The sequence below is a fragment of the Camellia sinensis genome, chromosome 14, assembly GCF_055761805.1.
Source record: "Camellia sinensis isolate YWXY chromosome 14, ASM5576180v1, whole genome shotgun sequence".
Classification (NCBI taxonomy): Eukaryota; Viridiplantae; Streptophyta; class Magnoliopsida; order Ericales; family Theaceae; genus Camellia; species Camellia sinensis.
The window spans coordinates 113,594,779-113,620,683 of NC_138974.1; the positions used below are offsets into that span (position 1 = coordinate 113,594,779).

The following is a 25,905-nucleotide window of genomic DNA, read 5'->3' on the forward strand; positions in this document are numbered from 1 at the left end:
AATGTCTTATACCCTATTTAGATTTGATTTTTTTACAATTTTCTATTTTTTCTTTAGTTTGCATTATGGTTCATTTGGTTTTATTGCACAGTTTCTTTTATTCGATTTGTTTGGCATAGCTTTAAAAATTAGATAAAAGTCTTAAAAGTTATAATCTACAATTAATTAGACAACTTTTATTCATATTTAGACGTGTAGTCTATAGTTGATTGATCTAATGTGCTAGGATTCCCCTGTTGCTGCTATGATTACTGTGATCATTACTCTATCTCTCTCTATTTTACAATGAATTGCACTTCAACAGATCAATATAAAATGTATGAGATATTTACAATCTAGTGGGTCATTTCAAAAAAATAAATAAAAAAAATTACATACAAGAAAAAATTTATAATGTTAATTACTAATATTTATAAAATTTATTTTTAATTTATAATTATATTTGAAAAAAAATACACTAAATTGAAAGCAGAAAAAGAAAAAAAGCAAGAAAATAGATAATTTTCCTTAGTATTGCTGAAAGTTTCTTTTTATTCCAAATATATCAACATTAGGCCTCGTTTGTTTGGCGGATTAGGTTGAATGAGATTATGAGTATGGTGGGATTGAGTGAAAAGATAATTAGTGTAGTGGTATTTGCTTGGAAATGTAAAATAAAGTGTGTTTGTTTGTGCACTAATGTGATGGTATTAGTTAGTTGGGATTAAATGTGAAAATACATAAAACCTTATCACATAGAAGATAATTTTATTAATTTTATAAAATGAGAGGCAAAATAGTCTTTTAGTCATTAATCCATGGGGGAGGGGGAGGGGGGGGGGGACGAACAATCCTACATCTCCCATGGATATGCTAATCTCACCATAGGAGGGAATTGATAAGCTAATCCCATCTCTCCAAACAAACAACACCTTTGTGACATGTTGATTGAACATATAAGAAATCAAATAAAACATATTTGAATACATGAGTGCAATTACAAAAGAGAAATTTGAAGCATAAAAGTTGTTTCAACCATTCCTTTTCTCTTTCAAGCTATTATGTTTCAGCACAATGCACCCCGACATAGTGTCATCTTCCTTCTTACAACAATTACTTTTTTTAGTAATCTACTATCTGTAGAAAAGAAGAAGAAGAAAGACCAAATAAGAAGATGATGAGAACAATTGGATACAAAATATCGATTTGTTTTTCCTTTTCACATAAAACATAAACACAGTATACTTGCATGAGTCAAGAACTTATAATTTTTTAGTAAATTTGAGGAGATCGAGGAGAGTTGTACTAGTATACAAAAGGATGCAGAGGTGATGATAAGGATGGTGGTGGTGATTTGTTATAATATGGTGGCGGGAATGAAGAAAGAGGAGGTGGGGACTTGTAGGAATATGGAGGAGGTGGGGATGGAGATGGTGAAGGTGGGGACTTGTTTACATTTAGAGGAAGCGGTGATGGAAATGGTAGTGGTGGAGACGTGTACATATAAGGTGGAGGTGGTGATGGAGAAGGTGATGGTGGGGACTTGTAAGCATAAGGTAAAGGAAGAGGAAGAGATAATAGTGGGAAAGACTTATACATATAAGGTGGCGAAGATGATAAAGATGGTGGTGGTGGAGATTTGTACAAGTAAGGTGGATGAGGTGAAAGTGAAAGTGGCAATGGTGATTTGTACATATAAGGAGATGGGGGTGAGGTGAATAGAGGTGGTGGGGACTTGTAAACATAAGGTGGAGGCATTGAAGGAGGTGGTGTTTGTGGTAGTGGGGACGTATAAACATAAGGTGGCGTAGGTGAAGGAGATGGTGGTGGTGGAGATTTATAGATATAAGGTGGAGGTAGTAGACGTGAAGGTGGTGATGGTGATTTGTACACATAAGGAGGCGGGGGTGAGGGGGACAGTGTTGGTGGAGACTTAAAAATATAAGGTGGTCGAGAAAATAGAGATGGTGGTGGTGGAGATTTATAAAGATAAGGTGGAGGGGTTGAAAGTGAAGTTGTTAGTGCTGATTTGTAGAAATAGGAAGGTGAAAGTGAGATAGATAGTGGTGGTGAAGACTTGTAAACATAAGGTGGAGGTGGGAAAAAAGATGGTGGTGGTGGAGATTTGTAGATGTAAAGTAGGGGTAGAGAAGGTAAAGGTGGTGGTGGTGGTGGTTTGTACACATAAGGAGGCGGGGGTAAGGGGGATGGTGGTGGTGGTAGTGGAGACTTATAAACATAAGGTGGTAGAGGTGATAGAGATGGTGGTGGTGGAGATTTATAGAGATAAGCGGAAGGGGGTGAAAGTGAAGGTGGTGGTGGTGATTTATAGAAATAGAGAGGTGGCGGTGAAGAGGATGTTGGTGGTGGGGACTTGTAAACATAAAGAGATGGTGATGGTGGAGACTTGTAAACATAAGGTGGTGGAGGTGATGAAAATGGTGGTGGTGGAGATTTATAGATGTATGGTGGAAGTGGAGAAGGTGAAGGTGGTGGTGGTGATTTTTACATATAAGGAGGCGGGGGTGAGGGAGATAGTAGTGATGGAGACTTATAAACATATGGTTGTAGAGGTGATGGAGATTGTGGTGGTGGAGATTTATGGAGATATGGTTGAGGGGGTGAAAGTGAAGGTGGTGGTAGTGGTGGTGGTGGTGGTGATTTGTAAAAATAGAGAGGTGAGGTTGAGTGGGATAGTGGTGGTGGGGACTTGTAAACATACGGTGGAGGTAGAGAGGGAGATGGCGGTAGTGGGGACTTATACACATAAGGCGATAGAGGTGATAGAGATGGTAGTGGTGGAGATTTGTAGAGGTAAGGTGGAGGTGGTGAATGTGAAAGTGGCGATGGTGATTTGTACACCTATGGAGGTGAGGGTAAGGGGGATGGAGGTGGTGGGGACTCGTAAACATAAGGTGGAAGAGGTAATGGAGATGGTGGTGGTGGAGATTTATAGATGTAAGGTGGAGGTGGCGAAGGTGAAGGTGGCAGTGGTGTATAGACGCACCCTTGGGCTTTGCTACTACAGTTCGGACTCAAATGTCACGGTTCTGAATCTAATCCCGCAAAGTGCAATGCGAGACCAATAAATCACCAAAGAGTCCAAATCCGGCAAATCGTTTTGGAAAACTGATTTTTAAGAAAGAAGTGCCAAACATGGACTGCTTTGCCAGATACAGAGTCGCCACCTAAATATTTTTGGGAGAATTTAGGAAACTCTGATTCGTTGCCTAAGCCCACGTGTCTGTCATCACCAAAGTTGCCTCGGCTCGGGAACTTGGGTACGAGAGGGGAAGGTCATCTATGAGAACCCTCGCTCTCTCGATCAAAGATCAGCCTGTACTAAGCATGATATCTTGTTTTTGAAAACACATGCATTCTTATTCCGGTTAATTAGCTAGAATTACTATGTGATGCACACAACACACAAGTATAGACTAGATCGCCTAATTTGGAACAAAGCATCGCATATCTGTTTGTTTGAAAATGGTTTGAAGCTTGCTACTCGCAAGTAGGCTAAAATGCGGATTTCAATAAATTGTTCCAATTCAGGTAATCCAACCTTCATCCACAGGCATTCAAGCAATTATATCACATGAGCAATTGGCCTCATGGCAAACATGCTGTCATGACAACACTTACACACATACCATAAATACTTACAGTGTTCTCCGACCCAAAACAAGAAACTAGTCAGAAATCATGCACGATCCTAGTTCACGTTAAAATGGCTAATGCATCGCATGCAAAAATGCAATTTAAGATAGGCTCGGCTATCCTAAGAATGTCATGTGAGATGCGACTTGGTACATGTATTCAAATTGGAATTGAAATACAATGCAGTTAGTATAATGTACCGAGCCTGGTGCATGCAATACAGATGAATGGATGCAAACATGCAAACATAAGGTATGCTAAATGAAACGTACCTTAAAACTAACCATCGTAAGCGGTTAAGTAAAATGGAGAAAGAAATGGGGATTGGAAGACATGCATCACACACACGCACACTTATTACATAATTGCGCCTTCTCGACGGAGGGACCGAAAGAATAATACAAATCAACTAATTAACTAACCAACAAGCTAATTAATTATTACACAACCAAATCGAAATAAATAACTAGTCTAAGTTATTAAAACACTAAAATGGCCTCGAGACGAGGAATGAATGCATGCTCGGACTGTTTCGCTCGGAAATCTATCGCCATGCTTCATGTTGCCTCTGTTTACACTGCTCTGTACCTCTGAAAATGGCACAAGTCTCTATGATACTCCAGAACCATCTTGTGGGCATGCTGTGAGGCCATCGGCCAAAAGATGAGGCCATCGGCCAAGGTAAACTGGTCATTGACCCAAAATAGGGCTCTCGGCCAAGAATAGTTAGCTGATCGGCACTGAATATGGTCGGTCGACCATTTCTTCCTGCAGACTGCTCATGTTGCTGCAGCAGAGGACAAATAGAGCTTGGCAATGCATTTACAAGACAATGTTTGCACCACCACCCTCTCTATCATGTCATGAGCTCAAGGGAGTATAGTCCTTGACCCACGGACCATCAATCACGCATTTCAATGCATGATTGCCAAAGAGCCAAGTGTGCAATTCAACATCAAATGAAATGCACAAAACACATAAGGGGTCTCAACCTCTATCATGCTCGATCAAGAAGCAAAGGAATGCACACACAATGCAATGCAACCCTAGCAAGCATGTGACAACATGCAAACTAGTAAACATGCAACAACATGAAATCCAAGCATACAAACATGCATGCATATAATGTAATAGGTATGCAACAACAATACCAACAACAAGCATGTAATGACATGTAATCTAACAAGTATGGAAGGCGGTTGGGCATGCAACAACATGTCAATTAGTAAGCATGTAATAACATGTAATGGACCAAGTACGCGACAAACATATAAGCATGATGTAAAGTAACAACTTTGAACAACATGGTAAGATGCAACATGAACATGCAAACATGCAAGGCGTGCAAAGGTGGACAAGTATGCAACAACATACAAAATGAGACAAGCATGCGACAACATGGTAAAATGGACTTAAACTAAAGATGAATAGACCTCAGCCATGCCCAAAATTAGTGGCCAAAATGCTATGAAAATGAAGACAAAGGAACATACAAACATGCATTCCAATTGCCTATCACCTAAGCATAGGAGAGCAACTTTCAAGAATACTTATAATGGGACGAAGAATGCAAGTATGACAATACTACAAACTCTGAAATGATGCTAGGAATGATGCCAAATCACACAAACAAGCCAAGCAAGGCATACAAGAAAGCCTAAAACTTAAGGCTAGCCAAGGAGCTCAAACTATGGCTATGCAAAACATGAAACAAATGGCAAGTATAATCCAAAATTGTCCTAGATCATGCCAAAATGAGCCTAAAAAATGCAAGGACCAAAGCCAAAATAAGCTAGAACGAAGGGCCAAAAGCATGAGGCATGCAAGGCTATAAAAGAGGTGTTATACTACACCTATCAAAACCAAACATGGCATGACTTAAACCAATAAAATCAGAGTTATGGCATGTCAAAGTAAGCCCAAAAACCCACTTAGATAACATCCCAAAGACCTAAACATGATGGCATACATAATGACCCATTTATGAGGCATAAAACATCAACTCTTTAAAGCATTAAAGGAGTGATAAGTTCAAGTATATGAGCATACTATATGGACTGAAATAACAAAACAAGTGATGCCAAATCACTGAACTTGGACACTCAAAGCTAACATGCTAGAATGCCTTATGGCTATACAAAGCATGGCATATATGGTCAAAGCAACTCAAATCAAAGCTTTAGCATGTTACAACAAGGCTAAAAGCTTCATGGAGTCGAGCAAAAATCATGCTAGAATGACATGTTATAACATGATGCGTATTAAGGCAAATAAGGGGATTGCAAGACAAGTATATGGAGCATGTAAGAGGCCCTTAAACCAACTTTAGACAGAGGTAAAATATGGCAAAATAACACCAAGTACTTGCTGAAATGAAGCTAAAACAAGCCAAGCAAACATGCTACCAATGTAAGCCATTTATACTAGCATACAAGACAACAAGGAGAGGGGATGACCCTCTCCTATTTAGGACCCCAAAACCACCTTTCCACCACTGAAAATCCTCTAGATTTTAGTGGTAGAAAGGTCATGCAAAGCCAAGAACAAGAGCCAAAAGGAATGGCCTAAAATAAGGCCAAACAAGGCCTTGGAGGGGGTAAACAACCCCAAACCAAAAAGTAACCTTAAACAAAGGTCTAACGCAAGTAAAAATAGAACTTTTATCAGTTAAGAGCTAAGCTTAAAACAATAAGCAAGAAGGGATAAAATCTTAAGCAAGAATGGGGTATTAAAAGCAAGAATGCTCACCCTTGTAGAACCTCTTCAAGAACAAAGCTCCAGCAACTTTTCCAAGCTTAAACCACTCTAAGAACTCTGAAACTAACTCTCTTGGACCTCAACAACCAAACGAGGGTGTATTGCTATGTGTTTGTGTGCAATAGTGTGAACAAAACACCCTTTTGAGCACAAATACACACACAAATATATAGAGAGAGGGAGCTATAGCGATAGATAGATATATATCTTCTATCTTAGATTTTTGGAACCCTTGAGAAGGAAGGTGGGCCTCCCCTCTTATAGAAATCCAAATTCTAAAGCTTCCTAAGCAAGTTAATCAATGGGCAAATCCCTCCATACATGTGTATGGAGGGGGTGAATTGTGCATGCCAGCTGTGACAGCTGGCATAAAATATCTGCATAAAGCAGATGAACAGGGTTCGGCTGGAAAACATGGCTGATCGACCAACATAAGTGCCGATCGACCAAAAGGAGTGTCGATCAGCCAAAACTTTCATCCGATTGCAAAAAAACAAGGCCGGTGGCTTCAAGCCTTGGCCGATGGGTTTAGGGGATGGCAAACAAGCCACCCTCTTCCCTCAAAACCAAAAATACAAGTGCTTGGTCCACAACCAAGCACAAAACAGACAAGTTGAGCGATCTTGAGGTAAGGCGCGTGGCCGAGACCTCCGAGAACTCAAAACGAACACGAGCATGGATGATCATCGAGTGTTCAAATGATGATGTCCAAGTCTTCAGGACGGTCAAAAATGGGGTGTCTACATGGTGATTTGTACACATAATGAGGTGGGGGTGAGAGGGATGGTGGTGGTGATGGAAGTGATGAAGATGGTGATGGTACAGATTTATAGGGATAAGGTTGAAGGGGTGAAGGCGAAGGTGGCGGTGGTGATTTGTAAAAATAGAGAGGTGGAGGTGAGGTGGATGGTGGTGGTGGGGACTTGTAGACAAGATGGAGGTGGGGAAGGAGATGGTGGTAGTGGTGATTTTTACACATAAGGTGCGCGGAGGTGAGGGTGATGGTGGTGGTGGGGACTTGTATACATGCAGGAGAGGAAGTGATGGAGATGGAGTTAGTGGAGACTCGTAGACATAAGGTGGCGGAGGTGATAGAGAAAGTGGTGGTGGGGAGTTACAGATGTATGGAGGTTGAGGTGGAGGTGGAGGTGAAGGTGAGGGAAATGGTGGTGGTGAGGATTTAGAGACATATGAAGGGGGTGGTGATGGCGAAGGTGGAGGTGGGGAGTTGTAGTAGTAAGGATGAAGAGGTGATGAAAATGGTGTAGTTTGTTGTTTTTAATGTTATGGATGATTGTGTTGGTGGCATGGTGGCGTTGGAGATTCATGATGGCATGGATGCTCGTGGTGGTAGCGTGGTAGCATTGGCGTCTTGTTGTAGTAAAGTGATGGTGGTGGTAGGGACATGTATAAATATGGTGGTGGCGGTAGAGAGGCATAAATGTAAGGCTTGTAGTCAGCTACTACATTTGTACCTAACAAACACAATGCAAAGGCACATAGTGCCATTGGCAAAGAAGAGGCCATTTTCAGAAACACTTCTTAGGATTTGTACTACTACTACTTGATATTCTGAGAAAGGGAAGGCATACACTTTACTTACTGATCCCTTCAATCAGTATAGGCATTTGTCACTACTAAAAAAAGTATTTTTTTACGACTGCTACAAACTATTGCAAATAATAGAAATATAGTCGCAAAAAACTTTTTGCGACAGCCCATGCGATGGCAAATGGGGGTCGCAAATATGGAGGTGACAAATACCTTTTTGCGACCGCAAAACAGCAGTCGCAAACTATTTGCAACCGCATAACGTACTTATGGCGACTGATGTTTTACCGTCGCAAAAAAGTAAAAAAAATGCCTATAATGTATTAGCGACCATCTTGTTACCGTTGCCAAAAAAAAACAAAAAAAAAAACAAAAAAAGGAGAGAAAGAAATGCCCACAATGTTTTAACAACTTATATTCTCATATATATATATATATATATACTTATATATATTGAAATATTATATACAATAAAAATATAAAGAGATATTTACCAAAATTTTAACTTTCATGCATTATTTTCCATCTCTATTCTTAATAAAATTCTTGTTACAATAACAAAAAGTTCTTGAAAGAATCCTACAAAGGTTTTCCACCTCTTGCAATTACAAAAACCATTTGACTTTACAATAGTTTTGATTCTAAGAATCCTTGCACAATACCCACCCTAATTCACATAAAAAAATTAGTATATGGAAACAAGAAATAGGACATTCCTTTACAGTCTTGTTACAGAGTCTTGAAGAATATAGGTTGCCACCATTTCTCCCACTATCAAGAGAATATTGGAAACAAATCATCAACCTCTAATATTGAAACTACAAGTTCAAGAAAAAATATGTGTGAATTTGATTATTGAACACTAGTAAGACAAAAACCAACACTATCAAACTTTCTCAACTAGCATTGTTCCAAATACTAACAAACTAGTTGAATGTTTCGTAATAATATGTAATATTCGAAACAATACTTTAATCCATCGTGCATAGGTGTTATATAAAACCAGTTAAGCTAGACATGCTTTACCTAGACTGGATTATAGATATTAGTGAGTCTGAAAGTTTGATAAAATCAGATGTAGTGCTTGCTTAAACAAAACATGAACAATATCTTAATCTGATCAATCAATACAAAGACAAAATTCAATAAAACCATTGCACAACCTATAATAAAGACTAGGTATAGAAAAGATGCTTATCCACTTTGCACATGAGTATCATTACATAGAATATAATGCCAATGCAGTCAGTCATAAAGCTAAGCATAACTGAAGAAAATAATCCAAGCAATGATTTATCACTCAAACACGATACAAAAAACAAACTCATCATAACAATATTTGTAAGATTTTAATTTTTCACCAATGAGAGGAGACCAATCAACGATTTGGAGGGAAGCGATATGTCGATCAAACTAAGGAACATCCAACACACATGTTCAAGGATCAACAAAGATAAAAATAGAGAATACATGAACTTTTAATTTAGGCCAACGTTAACATTATCAACTTCAAAAAAGATAACAACAGTATAAATTACCTCCATTTATATTGCTAATCAGTGCTTGTTCATTCAAGCACTTAGTGCCAAACAATAACGTTAAAGTGATATATATAGAAAAGCAGTAACATGTGGCCACTGTAAATTAAATGTATTATTTTATATATTTTATTTTATTCCCCTAAATTATGTCTAACAGAGACCCCAGTCTATGTACATCATCAACAAACAAATCACTTATTAATATCAAAATAGCTTCCAAAACAACAATCAATCCCTCATTTGGCACAATAATTCACAAACTGTACATGCTTCCCTCTCTTCATAACCAGCCTTGCCGCTTCAATTAAGTCTTTGTCTTAATCTATTTTTGAGTACTTTTTCCTCAAATTGTTTTGAATATTTTTTCTAAAATTTTTAGAGACAATTGCAAAAAAATAAAAAAATAAAAAAAAATAGAAAATAAAAAATTGACATAAACTCAAAATAATTACAAAGAGATGGAAGTATAAGACTTTGTTGTGCAATTTAATGCATCAATTGGTTGTACTTCAATGACATTGCAATTATTTTGTGTTGATGCCACTTTTTTGTAATTCTCCCCAATTTTTACTGAGATTTGCTGTTATTGCCAGATTCCTAACATATTAATGATACATTCTGATTTATTTTCCTGCTCCTGAACTTATTCCAAAATTAAATAGAATGCTCAAAATGATCAATATGCTAGAGTGGCGCATAAATCAAACATGAATATCATTTATGGAGTAAGTCATGGTGCAAGAAAAGTACATAGTTGATCCAAGACTCAAATGAGTAAATCCAGCTTGTCTTATAGAAAACAACATGAGTAGTTCACATTCTAACTCAAATTTTGGTACTATAGAGTAGAAAAAATTCATGCACCTAGCCAAATGACTTCAAACTAATACTAAAAAAAATAATTATCACATATGAAGGACCATATTAAAAGATTAAGAAGTCTACCATCTAGGGACAGTCCAATTGATTTCTAGTGCTCTAGCAGCAAATTTCCTATTAGAGAAAAAGAACATCTATCTGTTCTAGGATTAGTAAATTTTCTTCTTTTCATTTGATGCATCTTATAGAATCTAAAAGGCATATTTAGAGATTCATCTCAATTAGCAAAAATAAAATAAGTAGAAAATAAAACACACAAAGTCTAGCAAAGCCCTATCAACAAGTCAGTTATAATTCAGATTAGAAAAAGAAAGAAAGGTTTTGTTCTGAGCTTTGACACGCACTCGACAACATTTCTTTCTACACCACCTAGTATATAATACACCTGAATAATAGAACTCCACATTATAGGCAAGTAAAAGAAAATTATAAAAAAAGTATTTCCTATTTTGCTATCAAATTGTTCACCTACAGTTTGAATGAATTAAATTGAATCTACACATACCTTCATGTTATGGTGAAAACTTAGGGAAACCATGCACTAGAAAACAACACATAAATTAACTAGAGAAAAATCTCAATCCTATATGTAAGGTAATAATCAAGACAAATATAAACACTCGAGTGAATAATAAAATTAACAACTGCAAAATCTAAACACAATCTAAAGGAATTCAATTGCAATCCATATCAACAACTATAGGTATATCAATGAAATTAATCAAAGGTCCACAATTCTATATATATCACCATTGACCTATATATGTAGCAATTTTTGCATATGTTGGAAAAAGTATTGATGCTTAGAAATCACAATAAAAAATTATCAAGAGTTGAAAAATAAATATGGCCTCAATGAACAACAATTGAAATATAAGAAGTAGATAGAAAGAGGAAACACAATGTTGGAACACAATCTTTTTAAAGCAAGGAAGCTTTTGAGTGCATCTTGGAAATGCATTCCATCAAACATGAAATCCTTGGCATAAACAATTAGTCACTGTTCTATTCAAGCAACAATCATGACCTACTTAATTCCATTCAGTGCAGATAGAATCACATAGCACTCATAAAATGTTCCAACATTGCATCAACAATGTGCATATAGATTCTTTCTTTCAATCTACAAATAAAAAAATTCACCATGAAGTTGAAGTCATAGAAAGTCCAATCCAAGAGAGGGAAATAGGAGCTCTTGCACTGGTTATTATTCTACTTCTATCAGAAGCCATGTCCAATTTTGAGACCAAAGAAAGTGGAATTTCTGTAAAAATTGTATTTTAAGTTTACCATATTGATCTCTACACACTACAAGAATTAACACTTTTGGTAAAAAAAAATTGGTCGCTAAAAGTCTATTTTTGGTCGGCAAAAGTTATCCGCGACCAATTTTTTTGGTCGCTACTTTGGTCGCCAATTGAGGGTCGGCAAAAATAATTCGCGACCAAAATTTTGGTTGGTCGGCAAAAGTTGGATTTGCCGACTAAATTTTTGGTCGCTAAATATTTAATTACCGTAACTAATTCATTTTGTCGCTAAAATACTTTGGTCGCGAAAAGTGATATTTTCCCGACCAAATATCTTAGTCGCCAATTGACACATTTCGCGACCAAAAAGTTTGGTCGCCAATTATTACATTCAACGACCAAAATGTTTGGTCGCCAATTGTGACATTCCACGACCAAAAAATTTGGTCGCCATTTGTTACTTTTCGCGACCAAAACGTTTGGTCGGCAAAAGTGAGTTTCCACGACCAAGAGCTGTTTTGGTCGGCAATAGATGTATTTTTTGCGACCAAAACTCTTGGTCGGCAATTGTCATTTTTTGCGAAAAAAAATTATTTTGGATGTCGCGACTGATAAATTGGTCACCAAAGCAGGAAAACAATACACTTGTAATTCCTAATAATTCATTCAATCCATAATAAACCTATAATTTTAAAGCATCATTCAAATTAACTGAATCATTAACATTCGACACAATACAACTATTCTAAGTTTTCATTCACAAGTCACATCCATTTAGCATAACAATTTGAAACATAACTATTTGTTATCTATGCGCAGCTATCAACAAATAAAACTACTAATATTTGTTATCCATACACATCCATCCAAAAATATTTGATCCTCCCAAAAATGCTCATACTGTCAAGTAGTCTTGTACAATTTAGCTTCGTGAACTTGTTAAGAAATATGTTGGGGAGGGTGCTCGTCTGGTTCATGAACTTTTGATCCACTTTTCAATGATGGCCCCATCGATATTGTTTTAGCCACTTCAAATGTTTCTGGGAACAAAGAAAAATTATGTCACTATGAAACAGCACTACCGAACAAAGATAATAAAACCTCAACAAACTTCACTACAACATACCTTGAAAAGCCCCAGAGTGCTTCAGTCGTTCAAGAACAATAGCTAAGCCAGGTCCTCAAATATCTTTCAAATTCTTAGTCACCTAGTCATGTAACAAGACAATAAACTCAGGAGTTCTGCTAGATTTTTGACAAAAACCAAAGGAGGCACCAAAAATGTTTGTCTACATACTGCATCAGGACCACAGACTCTTAAAATTTCACCAATGCATACTTCAGCTGCTTTATGAACATCTGCTGATTTATCCTATATATAAATGCAAAACCAAGAAATTAAATAAAGTGATAAAAAAAAATGATGAGTTATTTGCCCTTAAATTATTTTTTTGAAAATTTCAAATTTTGCAGCAGTAAATACTGTCATAGCAGAAGCAGTTGGTTTTAGCAGATTTACAGCATCGGGAAAATTGCTTAATCCACTAAGTTGCCTTGATAGCCAATCAAAAAGATTCTTGCGCCGTTCCGTGCCAAGCTTCGCATCCATCAAAGCAGTAGTGATGTAAGGCACCTAATAAAGAAACAGAATTGGAAAATTTATCAGAAAAGCATGATAGTGGTAGCAACACTGGATTGCAAACCCGTATCTTTGCAAAAATCAATTAAATCCTATAAACATATACATCGTATTGAGATAACTAGTTGGCATAATAAAACTGTACCTGTTGTTGTACCTGCAAATTTCAGTACACGATGATTAATAAGCTAACAGCCATAACAACCCTGCCAGTAAAATAAGCAAAAAAGTTAAATACCTGTGTCATTGTCAAATCCTACTCCAACACAAATACAATTCAATGATTGCTAATTGGAGGTTGAGCAGTTATACTAGACATTAATTACTCCAACAAGCCCAGTAAGTAGTCATCCAACAAGCAGTTATACTGCATAATTAAATTAATTTATAAGGATTTGCTTTTTGAGGTGAAAAGATAAATTAATTACTCCAACAAGCCCAGTAACATTATCTTCAAGAAGACAGAAGTGGTCATCCTTGGCCTTACTTTCCTGTACATTTGTTATAGTTAATAACATAGTCTGATTAGTTTAAAACCTTCTCTCAGAGAGCAAAGAACAGAGAGAGAGAGAGAGAGAGAGAGAGAGAGAGAGAGAGAGAGAGGGAGGGGAATACCTTTCAAAGATGAGAGCAAAAGGAGCAAAGACAAGAGCGGCGACAACATTCCGGTAGACAGCGAAGGTGTAAAGGCTCATCCCTTGGTTTAGACCAAACTTGGCTATAATACCTAAACCCGCATACCCAAACTGCAACAAAATCATTTCCAAGTATGGCTTTGCTCTCTTATACACCTCCATTGACATATTGCTGTCTCTCTCTCTCTCTCTCTTTCTCTTGCTCTCTTGTGTGAAATGTGAAGTGCTTATGGGCAATAGCAGCAACATACCTAAGGTTATATATAAGGGTTGGCTTAATGAATAAAAATTAATCTCAATTTCACACGTCTCGACTATATATATATATGTGTGTGTGTGTACTGATTGGACTTGTCCAGTGAAAACCAGTTTCATCAAAAATCAAAACTAGTGGCAATTTCGACCAAATTTGAAGTATCATACACCATTGTTGCTGACTAAGGAGGAGGGATGAATAGAGGATCATTTGGTTTGGAAGTCCCATGTAGGGTTGCTTGGCTTTTAGCTTTTGGATGCAGTGAAAAATTATGGGCCGGTGGTGCTAAGACAAATTTACAGAGTGTTTGAACTTAATATATCTATTATTATTATAAGAGTGTGAAGAATCTGTCATAATATTTGAACTTAAAACTAGTAAGGCAGAACTGCTCCACTTTCTCAAACTGGTGAACTCAGAAAATCCCAAGAGTATCGCGACCATGAGAACCTGCTTCTTTGCAGAAACAAGAAGAATATTCAGCATATCTAGTAATTCATGCAACATAAATTCAACAAAGTGCAGCCACTAAAGATTTATAACCAAAAAATAAAACATAAAAGCCACCATCTAAAAAGTAGAAACACTTCTAAAAAGGTGTTGTTTCCATGTTCAACGTTGGACACAGACACTTGTTAGACACACACCCACACATATCGGACACATGACCAAGCATGTCCTATTATTTATTAAAAATGAAGTCATTATCATTTTCATGTATCAAATCTTTTTAAAAGTTGTCAGAGTGCTCGTATCGTGTCATATCTGTGTCTATGCTCCAACATTCTTTAGTAGCCATAAAGGCAACTATCATTCATGGAAGTAGTTATAACCTTATTGGTAGGTGTGAAGGATGGATTCAATCATCTAGATGATAAGCACATAGTGGCTGTTCAGCAGTAGCAATCAAATATTTGTCATCTCCTTCACCAGTTACCTGTACAAAAATAACTAAATCAGACATCCTCTTGTTATGGTGAACTTTATAAAGCGTACCAACAATTTGTTAAGCAAAAAATGCTAAATACACAAACAGATTTAAAAAAACCTGATTAAAGTTTCCTGTGTGTTAGAAAACTAAAGCAAGAGCCTGGTAATCAGAGAAGTACTACAGCCACATAATATACCGATATATCTAAATACTTTTTGATATACCCAGAGGAAATATAGCACATGATTGTGGATATTAAATACCTTCGCCCTACGACTGACTGCATCTTCGAGTTTTTCCTCTTCTAAAGCTGTTTTTGATTGTCTGTCGTCCATCTGCAGATGAGCACGCTGCATGCTGCCGCAAAGAAACGGAGAATACAGAAGTTATATAGAGCACTGACCAATTTAGTGTCATTATTCTACTAGGAAAGTAACATGGTGTATTGCATTGCACTAACACTAATAAAAATGTCTACTTTCCCGACATTTCTAAAACACTGTTAAACTGTGAAAAAAATACCGGTATGTAATGTTTTCGCCAACTATGCTGCCGTCATCTTAGGTTTCCGGAATCTTTTTATTTAAATCAAGAAACACAAAGAAAATAAACCCAAAAAAAATAGAGGAACAAAAAGCTTCCTTACCCATAAGTATTTACTCGTTGAACCTATGGAAGACAACAGAAGCCAGATCATTTCTAGTGAGCAAAAGAATAAAGCAAGAACATACTAGGAAAAATTTTCACAACCAAATTAATTGAAGTGCTGGCACTATATATGAAACTTAACAATTAACGGAGATAAAAAAAGATAATTCCATTATTAAATGAATATCCATGAAATTATCTGAATAGAAATTAATTATTAAATGTTCATTATTCATACTATCATAAACAGTTACAAAAATACATGACAGATGTTCTCAAAACAAAAACTCAAAGAAAAATATGAAGAAATATAACCTTAGACTCTCCCATATTTTTTATGCCAAATTCAGAAAATGGAGTGATCATGTCAAGATGCTCAATCATTAACATTCGACACAATACAAAATTTTTTTGGTCGGCAAAAGTGGCCGGCAATTGTGTAAATTCTTGTAGCGTAGGGTGTAAATGGTTTAATGAAAATAAGAGTCTTTATAAAATTACAAAGTCAGAGATGTGGTGTGTGCACCATAAAAAAGTTAGAAAACATGTGAAAAAAGCTATTATTAAACAAGAATGTTAATGCCGATCACCTAAAATACAGAATAGAAGGGCCATCTAATACAACCAAAAAAGAGAAGAAAAAAAAAGAAGGTAGACATTGAAAATCACAAATTTTAAGTGTTCATTGCATCCACTCGAAACAAAAAAATCTTTTGAAATCGGATGGTCGAGAGAGAGAGAGAGAGAGAGAGAGAAAGAGAGAGAGAGAGAGAGAGATCATCACAAAATTGCCACATTTGAAATCGAAACGCTGATCCAAACAATCAATTTGTCCAGTTCAGGGTGTTTTCAAAACTAGCTGTTTAGGTATCTATGTGCATTAAGTCATAGGGAAAAAATAGTGAAAGAGAGTTCATAAAGCATTTATGTCAGTTGCCACACCATAAGGCCCCCCTGTTTCTGAAATGTGCACTTCGTGTGTTGGCACCCCATTTCTCAAGACTCAACTAAAAAGGAATTAAAACACCAAATTGGGACAGACATAACATCCTGCAAATGATATTATGTGTCCACGACAATTCCCTCTTTATCATTTTAAACAATAAAATACCAGCAGACAATTTTGATTGACATAGCTATACATTTATGCATACACAAATTAACTCAACTAACCCTCAATGACAACTGCTTATGGTTTGCCTCAATACATAAGTACATACATGTATACACTGAGATACAAGGAGAAATGCATAACATTTCTTGGAAATTGTCAATGCCATATAACCATATGACTAGCTCCAATCTTACTGTCAGGTAAGGTTTGCTTGTAATAAATTAAACGAACTAAAACGAAAAACTGAAGCTTAAGCCACACATTCTGCAAACTTAGCAATTAGTATTCAAGAATGAACATGTCAACTGGGACTATAGACGCCCAATGGTGATGAGAAACAAGCTTACCTGGTCAAGAGTAGACAATTGCATGAATCTTTCATAGTATAATTTCCAATCTGGCTCAACTTCAACATTGGTGGGTGTAACTAAGTATACTAAATGCAAATCAGATGCAAGCACAAATCCTTCTCTAGCCCTTGAAAGGTCATCCAGTACAATCTAGAAAAAAATTAAAATATATAAAATATAAAAATACATAATTAAAGTCAACAATTCCTTAATTCATCCATTCAAGATCAGTATGTTCAATAATGCATTGATACCAGAAGCACATGATATTAAAGAAAAGAAGAAAAAAAATGAAAAGAAAGAATGGAGGTGTAAATATATACAAGGGATTCTTCACGGCAGAGAGAACTACCAAAAGATGCACATCCAAGAGGTGTGGTGCTGTATAACTTAGTGTCTTCATTCCATTCAATAAATTTTCTGTGGCATAACCATTTGAGAGAATCCTGTCCTGACTTCACTACATCTTCAAATGGCTTCGTAGAATTGAGAAGAGTACACCTCACATATCGATGAATATCATTGGCAGTTTGAACAATTCCACCAGCGACAACTTCTAAGATTGCATGTGTCATCCCATTCGTATCTTCAGAAAGACAAGAATGCAGCGGTGGACAACTGTCATTAAGAATTCCCATAATTCTTTTGACGTCTTCTGGTTTGCAAAGTAGAACCTGGTTAGATGAAATCATAAAAATGATCAAAATCATAATTAAAGCTAGAATACTAATTTGTTTAAGAAAACCAATCTGCATTATTAAAGGTATCTTTGACCAAAACTTGCATCAACAACATAAAAACAAGGATATAACTATATGAGCAGAGGCAGATCCATCCCCACCACCAGTTCTGCCCACCAACCTAACACTGATCTCCTCAATCCCCTCTTCTTCCATAGCCCCCAAATTCTACAACCTCAGCAACAATCAATCAAGAAATGAACCCAAATGGAATCAATCAACTAACAGAGAATCTTCACATTGTCTTTATGTTGAGAATCAATAAGAATAACAATAATCTCTCAGTAGACATGGTTATTAAAGTCTTATCTGCTCCAACATCAACTTACAGAGAATCTTCACATTGTCTTTATTTTGAGGTCATCTAACAAGTTTAAAAACCACACACAAAAAATGTGGATTATTGAGGACTTAGTGAATTTGCACTTGGAAATGTTAAAGGAAGCATTCCAACTCCTGAATTTTCCACTATACCATAATGTAGTTAGTTGAAAATCATCTCATTAGACACTGGATTACATACACACTAGCCAAAATAATTCAGTTTGTAGACCATGTGTTCTAGACATTTTTTAATGTGAAATATTTATTTCAAAATGCATTAGTATTGTTTTACAATATTATATTGTAAAACTAATAAACAAAATTTAAAGTAGTTCTACGGGTTGCAACAACTCCCAAGTTATGCACTTTGGCATTAATGTTCCCCATTAGACAAAGGCACCATTATAGTTTTTTTTTTTTTTAACTACTTTACATATTCTCCATTTTCAATTTCCTTATATTAATTTATCCACTTCAAATGTCATACCCCTCACAAGGAACATACACCAAGAAAAAACGTTCATTCCTTTGGCATACTTCCCTCCCAAGTTTTGTCTATATCATAACCTATCATCCCTACATCATCTTTCACTCTTACCAATTTACCTTGTTGCACTTAAAAATATCCAATCTTGAAGCCTTCAATTAATCCCAACAACCCCATATCTCACTATATGTTTGTATGAATGTCAATGGAGAGAACCACAAAAGATGTACATTTAGGTCATCCCGATTGCACAATTTGCACAAAATGGTTTTATTTCACCATCCATGCCATTCAATCACATGTTACTCTAAACATTGTTTTATAAGAAAAGTACATAGAAAGGAAGCCAAAGAAAAAACAGTTAAAGGAACAAAAACAAATTATTATCAAATTAATTGATGCTCTGTTTAAGAACATGGCTATCTGTTCACACGTTAAGGATCCAATCCAACCTTCCCCTTTCCTGTTACATGAAGTGGAACTTGGGAGAAGAATTTTCACCTGAACAACATAAACCGTGGCATTAATTATATAGAAACTTGGCCTGAGTCCATCAGTAGATACAGCACGTGCCTATCAATATTCATGTCACCAATGAAATTAGACCAAATGGTCATATGCCAGTCAACAGATGCAAGTATTAGCATAATCAAGCACAACCTGGTAGTATATCTCTGCCCTAAACAAAACTAAGAGTGCATATGTTGTGAAGAACGCAAGGCTCGACATATCAAGCAAGATATGTTGGAGAATCTGACAAACAGCATGGTAAACTACAAGTTAAAAAAATAAACACTAAGACAGAAACAGGGAAAAGAAACATTAACAAATATTGCTCCAAACCTCTGGTTGCAACTTCTGAACATCCCGACGACAAATAAAGACTATCGATTGAACTGTCACATTGTAAACAATCCACACTCAATACAAAGGTAGTAAACTAGGAGGAATAAATTTTTAACTTCATAGCATGAATTAAAGAAGCAATACAAAATACACACCCCCATTGACCACGAAATTGAGAAAATGGAAGACCTTCTGAGTCGTCCAACCATACTCTGGTACTCTCAATTGTATCTAAACCAATTGTACCTAATCATAATCAATTTCTGGAAAATTAAAAACCTTATTCATTGCCAAAAAATTTCTCAAACATTGATTCCAGTACTCGTATTTATATTTACTTGCTCTAAAAGTACATAAAGATTATTTGACATTTCCATTTTTCACATAGGGGATAGGAAAATTCAGCCAATTAAACATTTTCTTCATTCCTAAAAATCAATATGAGCAAAAAATATAAGACTAGCTAACTCATTAAAACATAGAAAGACAACCAAAAGCTAATTATGGGTAACCAAAATTATGCTAATTATGCTAAAATTATGCTCAGTAACCAAAATTATGCTAATTATTGCCTACCAGACATCTTCCCACTTACAGAGGCTATCCAACAAAATGAAGAAACATAAACAAAATAACACGATCTCAAAGTCTGAAGTTAACTAAGCTAATTAGGCTTTTTAATTAAAGTATGAGTTTTCCATATTTATCAAAACATAAACCTGGTTTATGTATTTATATGTTTCCTTGTTTTTTCATCAATCAAATTTGAGTAAAACAAAATCCTAAACATTCAATTTGAAACCCTAGAAACTCTAATCGACATGAATCCACAATTCACGTTAAATTCATCTGAATACCGAAAAGAAAGCAATCACAACCAAAGTAAAGAACAATAATACTACAAAATCCTCAAGAAAACTCAGATTATATAGGTGAAATTAGATGGCGAATCAATAAATCCACATTACATCCATCACAACACAGGTTTGCTTTATGACCTCAATCCTCTCTTCTTCCATAGCCCCCAAATTCTACAACCACAGCAACAATCAATCAAGAAATGAACCCAAATGGAATCAATCCACCATGTGTCTGGCACAACCCACTAAACCCTTCACTTTCAGCAATATATATATATATAGAGAGAGAGAGAGAGACCGAGAGCAAAGGCTAGAGAGGCAGAGAGCGAGAAACAGAGACAGACAGACTGACTGAGAGTGAGAGAGAACCTGTGAGGATGCGGCGGCGGCAATGGCGGTGGCGCTAGCAGTGGCGTACGACGCTGGTCAGCGATGAGGTGAGATTGGGTGAGGATCCCACAAAAATGAGGAGTCCATTAGACAGAGGGAGATGGCGATGGTGATGTGTGACGGACGTAAGCAATGGTGGTGAGGGACTTCGGTGAGCTAGAGAGAGTGGGCACCGATTGAGAGAGAGAATATAGAGAGAGGGAGAGGGCGGTTCAACATACAGAGAGGCACAGAGAGTGAGCCGGACACAGAGAGGAGAGACGGGATTAGAAATGGCGACCAAATTTTTAGAGAGAGTAGGTACAAAACGACGTCGTTTTATAAATGGCGACCAAATTTTTTTTGTCGCAAAAAATTTTCATTTCCCCCCTCCATGTTTCAAATTTCCCTCCCAAACTTTTCGCGACCAAATGACCAGATTAGTCGCAGAAAAAGTACCTTCGCCGACAAACTTTTTTAGTCGCCAAATCTCAATCAATGGCGACTAAAATATTAGTCACTAAAAATACTAATTTGGCGACTAATTTTTTTTGGTCGCCAAAATGTAACCTTCCGCGACCAAATTTGAAGTTGGTCGCCAAAAACATACCAATTTCTGCGACTAACTCATTTTTGGTCGCCAAAATGTGACCTTCTGCGACCAACTCATTTTGGTCGCCAAACATAATGATCATTCGCGACTAATTAATATTTTGGTCGGCAAATGCCCTTTTTTTGCGACCAAAATGTTTTTGGTCGGCAAAAGTGGTCGGCAAATGTGTAAATTCTTGTAGTCACATTACAAAATTCTCTATATCAGCAACTTACATGATTCATTCAGAAGCAACGCACAACATGATACAATAACATTTTTGTGTAAAGGTTTAAGAAGAAGTATCTACTAGACAGTTCATACACACATCCAAAATGCATAATGAGTCCATTATAGCAGGAGAAAAAAGAAGAAAGGATTAAAACATTATGATGTTTGTAGCTGGAGAAAGAATTAAATAGATGTTATTGCAAAAACGATCAACATGATATGAAAAATAAGGCGTGTTTAGGTTCTTAAATTACATGTCAAATATATTTCACTAAGAATACCTACATCAAATAGGTACATGAAAAATAAGAAATACAATATTTACTTGTGAACTTATGATTTTGCAGACTCAATCATATTTGGGTTGAATATGAACTAAAACTGCTAAGCAAGTAAATTTCACCTACACTTTCCTCAAACTAATTTTTCCAAAACAAACCATGGATCCTCCTATAAGAGCTTGACATCTGAAGAAAATAAATAAATTCCAAAATCAGGGGGGTCCATCTTAACAGAATCAAAATCAAGTCTAATTCAAATCATTACTAGTACAATAAACCATATAGAAAACACAAAAAAAGCACTATTTGTTTTAATTTAATCAATTCTCAGCAACCAAACACACAAAGATAGAAGAGAAGAGAAGAATAAATCAAATGGAAGAACAACTCAGAGATCAGGAAAAGAAAGACTGAAAAAACGATGTCCAGAAATGAGTGGATTGAAGGAGGTTCAAAAACTACATGAAATTTAGCAAACAGTCTAGAGAAATGTTTAGATCAAGTTTAAAAAGCAAAGCAAATAGAGATTTAATAATTAAAAAAATAAAATGAATCTTCAAATCAAAAACCTATTTCCAAATCAGAGTTTACACCGCATTGATAAAAATAAATTAAATTGGAAAAATTCTTGTTGATCTTCGAAATCCACTTCCTCTGAACTAATGTTGATCTTCACGATAAGTCGAATAGAATTTGGGAGTTGAAAGAAAGATATAGGGATTATAGAGACAGATTTGGATTTATACATATAAGTTAGGCTTACCGATTATGAATCAATCGAAATCTTCAAATCTTCATCAACAATCGATCAAAATCTTCAAATATTCATCAACAATTGATCGAAATTTTTAGATGAACAATAAAATTGAGAGTGGTGTGTTGAAAGAGAGAGTAGAGCGAGAGAGAGCGGCGAGTGAAATTTTGAGAGAGAGAGAGAGAGAGAGTTCATGTCGTTGGAGACAGATTTGGGAAATAAGAGTAATGCCTACACGATTTGGATATATATATATATATTAAAGAACACAATTGGGTGTTAATTAGAACGAGATTTTGATATAAAAAGTACTTTTTTTTACAACGATCAAAAAAAGTATGTATGTATAACAGGTGTTTGAAGCTTCCTCCCTTTAACAATTCTTATATTTTTAAACACAAAATTTTTCCCTTATATTCCTTCAATAACTGGATGTGGGTTCCCACTATCTATATTTGTTGTGCATGAAGGCAAGAAACATTGAATATGTACAATGTGCTATTATTGAAGAGGAGGGGATTGACTAGGTCTTATTTTGGGTACATAATAAGAAACTTGGCAACAAGTTGAAATTGAGTTTGCCCTGGCTGCATCTGTCGGACATCTGACTGGCTAGGCTTTAGTTTTGTAATATATATATGATGATGATGAAGATGAGGGATTGACAAGAAAAATGAAATCATGGCGGATTGTGTTTTTGCAATTGAAAATAGGTTGCATGCAAATAAATGTCACCAACCACCCACTGAATTTGTTTTTTAAAATCTATTTTTTTTTTATAGTTGCGTCTTCATCAACACCAATATGCACCATCAATAAATTCTCTTTGGCAGGTCAACAAACAAAAATAAATAAATAAATAAATAAAAGCAACCATAGTTTGCATCTCATAAATTGTGCCCTTTAGATTCGATGGTGCTCGAATCGTATTGATGTATCATGGTTTTGTGTGATCTTCTAAGGATTTTGACAGACTCAAACAATAGGAATTGCTTTTGTTTTGCTGCACTATATATAGAGATTGGTGAATGATTTTATATATAGAGTAATGATATATAAACAGAAAATTATATAAATTTTTTATATATGATGATGTAGCTTTACGTTGATCATTCACTTTAAAACAAAAAATGCATAAAGACGAAAAATAAATTTTGCTCATGCCATTATTGGATTAACAATGATGTTACATATGGTGAAAGATAAAATAAAAAATAAAGCATTGAAAGGTATAAGCTGAAATTTCAAGACTAATGGAGTAATTCGACCATAAAAAAAAAAAAAAAAAATCGAAAATCAAATGCTTCTCTTTCTCTCTTTTTATTTTTTTTTTTATTTTCTGGTTGATTTTTGAAGAAGTTGGAAAAGGTAACTTGGCATTAAGATTGATTTGTGGAGGGGGTGACTTTCAGTGGATAGTGAAGAAAAACTGAATTCAATTCTCATTAGAAAATATCTGTGATACAGAGTATATTTATACAAGAGATATCTAACTGACTAATAGATTCTAACTACTTGTAACTAATCACCATCAGTTACAAAAATAGTTGAAAGGTGTAACTGTCAGTGAGGCTTGAGCTAATGAATCTTGGGTTGAAGCTGAATATGATCTGTTAGTGATGCTGAAGCTAAACTGGCATGAGCTACAGCTGAGCTTGCAGCTGTGATTGCATCTGATGAACTAGAAGGTTCTTCAATCTTGATATCCTTAACCGCCCCCTTCAAGCTTATGGGAGAAGAACAGATCATAAGCTTGGACTGAAGAAACTGAAACCGAGAGGCTAATAGAGGCTTAGTAAAGATGTCAGCAACCTGAGCAACAGAGGGAATGTATTCGAAAACAAGGTGTTTCCCAGCAACCTTTTCACAGATAAAGTGACAGTTCACCTCAATATGTTTGGAACATGTGTGAAACACTGGATTAGATGCAAGTGCAATTGCTGATAAGTTGTCACACCAAAGAATAGGAGGACAGGTAGTTGGAATGGAAAAATCATGAAGAAGCATCTGTAACCAGCTCAATTCAGCAGTAGCCTGAGCAAGTGATTGGTATTCAGCCTCAGTACTTGATCGAGAAACAGTTGGTTGTTTCTTTGTAGACCAAGAGATGATATTTGAACCAAGATAGACATAATAACCTGAAGTAGATTTGCAATCTATGAGATCCCCAGCTTAGTTAGCATCAGAGAAGGCTTGCAAGGTGAAAGAACTAGGATGAAAAGCCAACCCATGAGAGAGAGAGCCCTTAACAAACCAAAGAATTCGTTTGACCAAAGCAAAGTGACCATTTGTAGGAGCATGCATGTATTGACATGCTTGATTAACATCTAAGGAAAGATCTGGATGAGTAATAGTAAGATATTGCAATGCTCCAACTAAGCTGCGATATAACTGAGGTTGAGCAAAAGGAAGAGAAGCAACAGGATTGAGAGGAGGTTTCATAGAGCTAGGTATAGAACAAGATTTACATGAAGTCTGCCTGCTTTGACAAGAATATCAGAGGCATACTTCTGTTGAGATAAGAAATAAGAATCCCCAAGAGATTGAATTGAAATTCCCAAAAAATAGGAAATATCACCATGGAAAAAGTTGAATGCATATGGTGAATAAGAGTTTGAAGGTGAGAGGGATTACTACTAGTAAGAAGAATGTCATCCACATATACTAGAAGAATAGTAATAGAATTAGAAGTTTTGTGGATGAACAAAGAATTATCACAGTGGCTATTGACAAATCCCTGAGAAATCAAAAACTTGGAAAAAGTAGAATACCAAGCTCTGGGAGCTTGTTTCAACCCATAGATAGCCTTCTGTAATCTGCACACAAGTTGAGAGGAAGAAAGATTGACAAATCCTAGTGGTTGTGTCATATAAACTTCTTCATCCAAGTTACCATGTAAGAAGGCATTGCTAATGTCTAGCTGTTTTAAGGGCCAATGATGGTGCGAAGCAAGGTTGCAGGAAACCTTTAGCTGCCAATCGTGCCATGTATCTAGCAATGGAACCATCACTGTTTCTCTTAAATGCGAAACACCCATTTACAACCAATATCCTATTTAGAAGCTGGAAGAGGGACAAGAGACCAAGTTCTTTGAGCCATTAAAGCCTTGTACTCATCAAGCATTGTAGCATGCCAATATGGAGAGGCAAGGGCCTATTGATAAGTAGAAGGTTCAACATCAACAAATGAGGAAGACATGTGTCACAAGACCATGAACTTTTGAACGAGTGACCATGC

General features: G+C 36.1%; 1 pseudogene; it reads right to left on the minus strand.

Moving 5' to 3' along the window:
• Positions 1-1,284: 1,284 nt before the first annotated feature.
• LOC145807256 (uncharacterized) lies at positions 1,285-4,265 on the minus strand (annotated as a pseudogene).
• Positions 4,266-25,905: the final 21,640 nt, after the last annotated feature.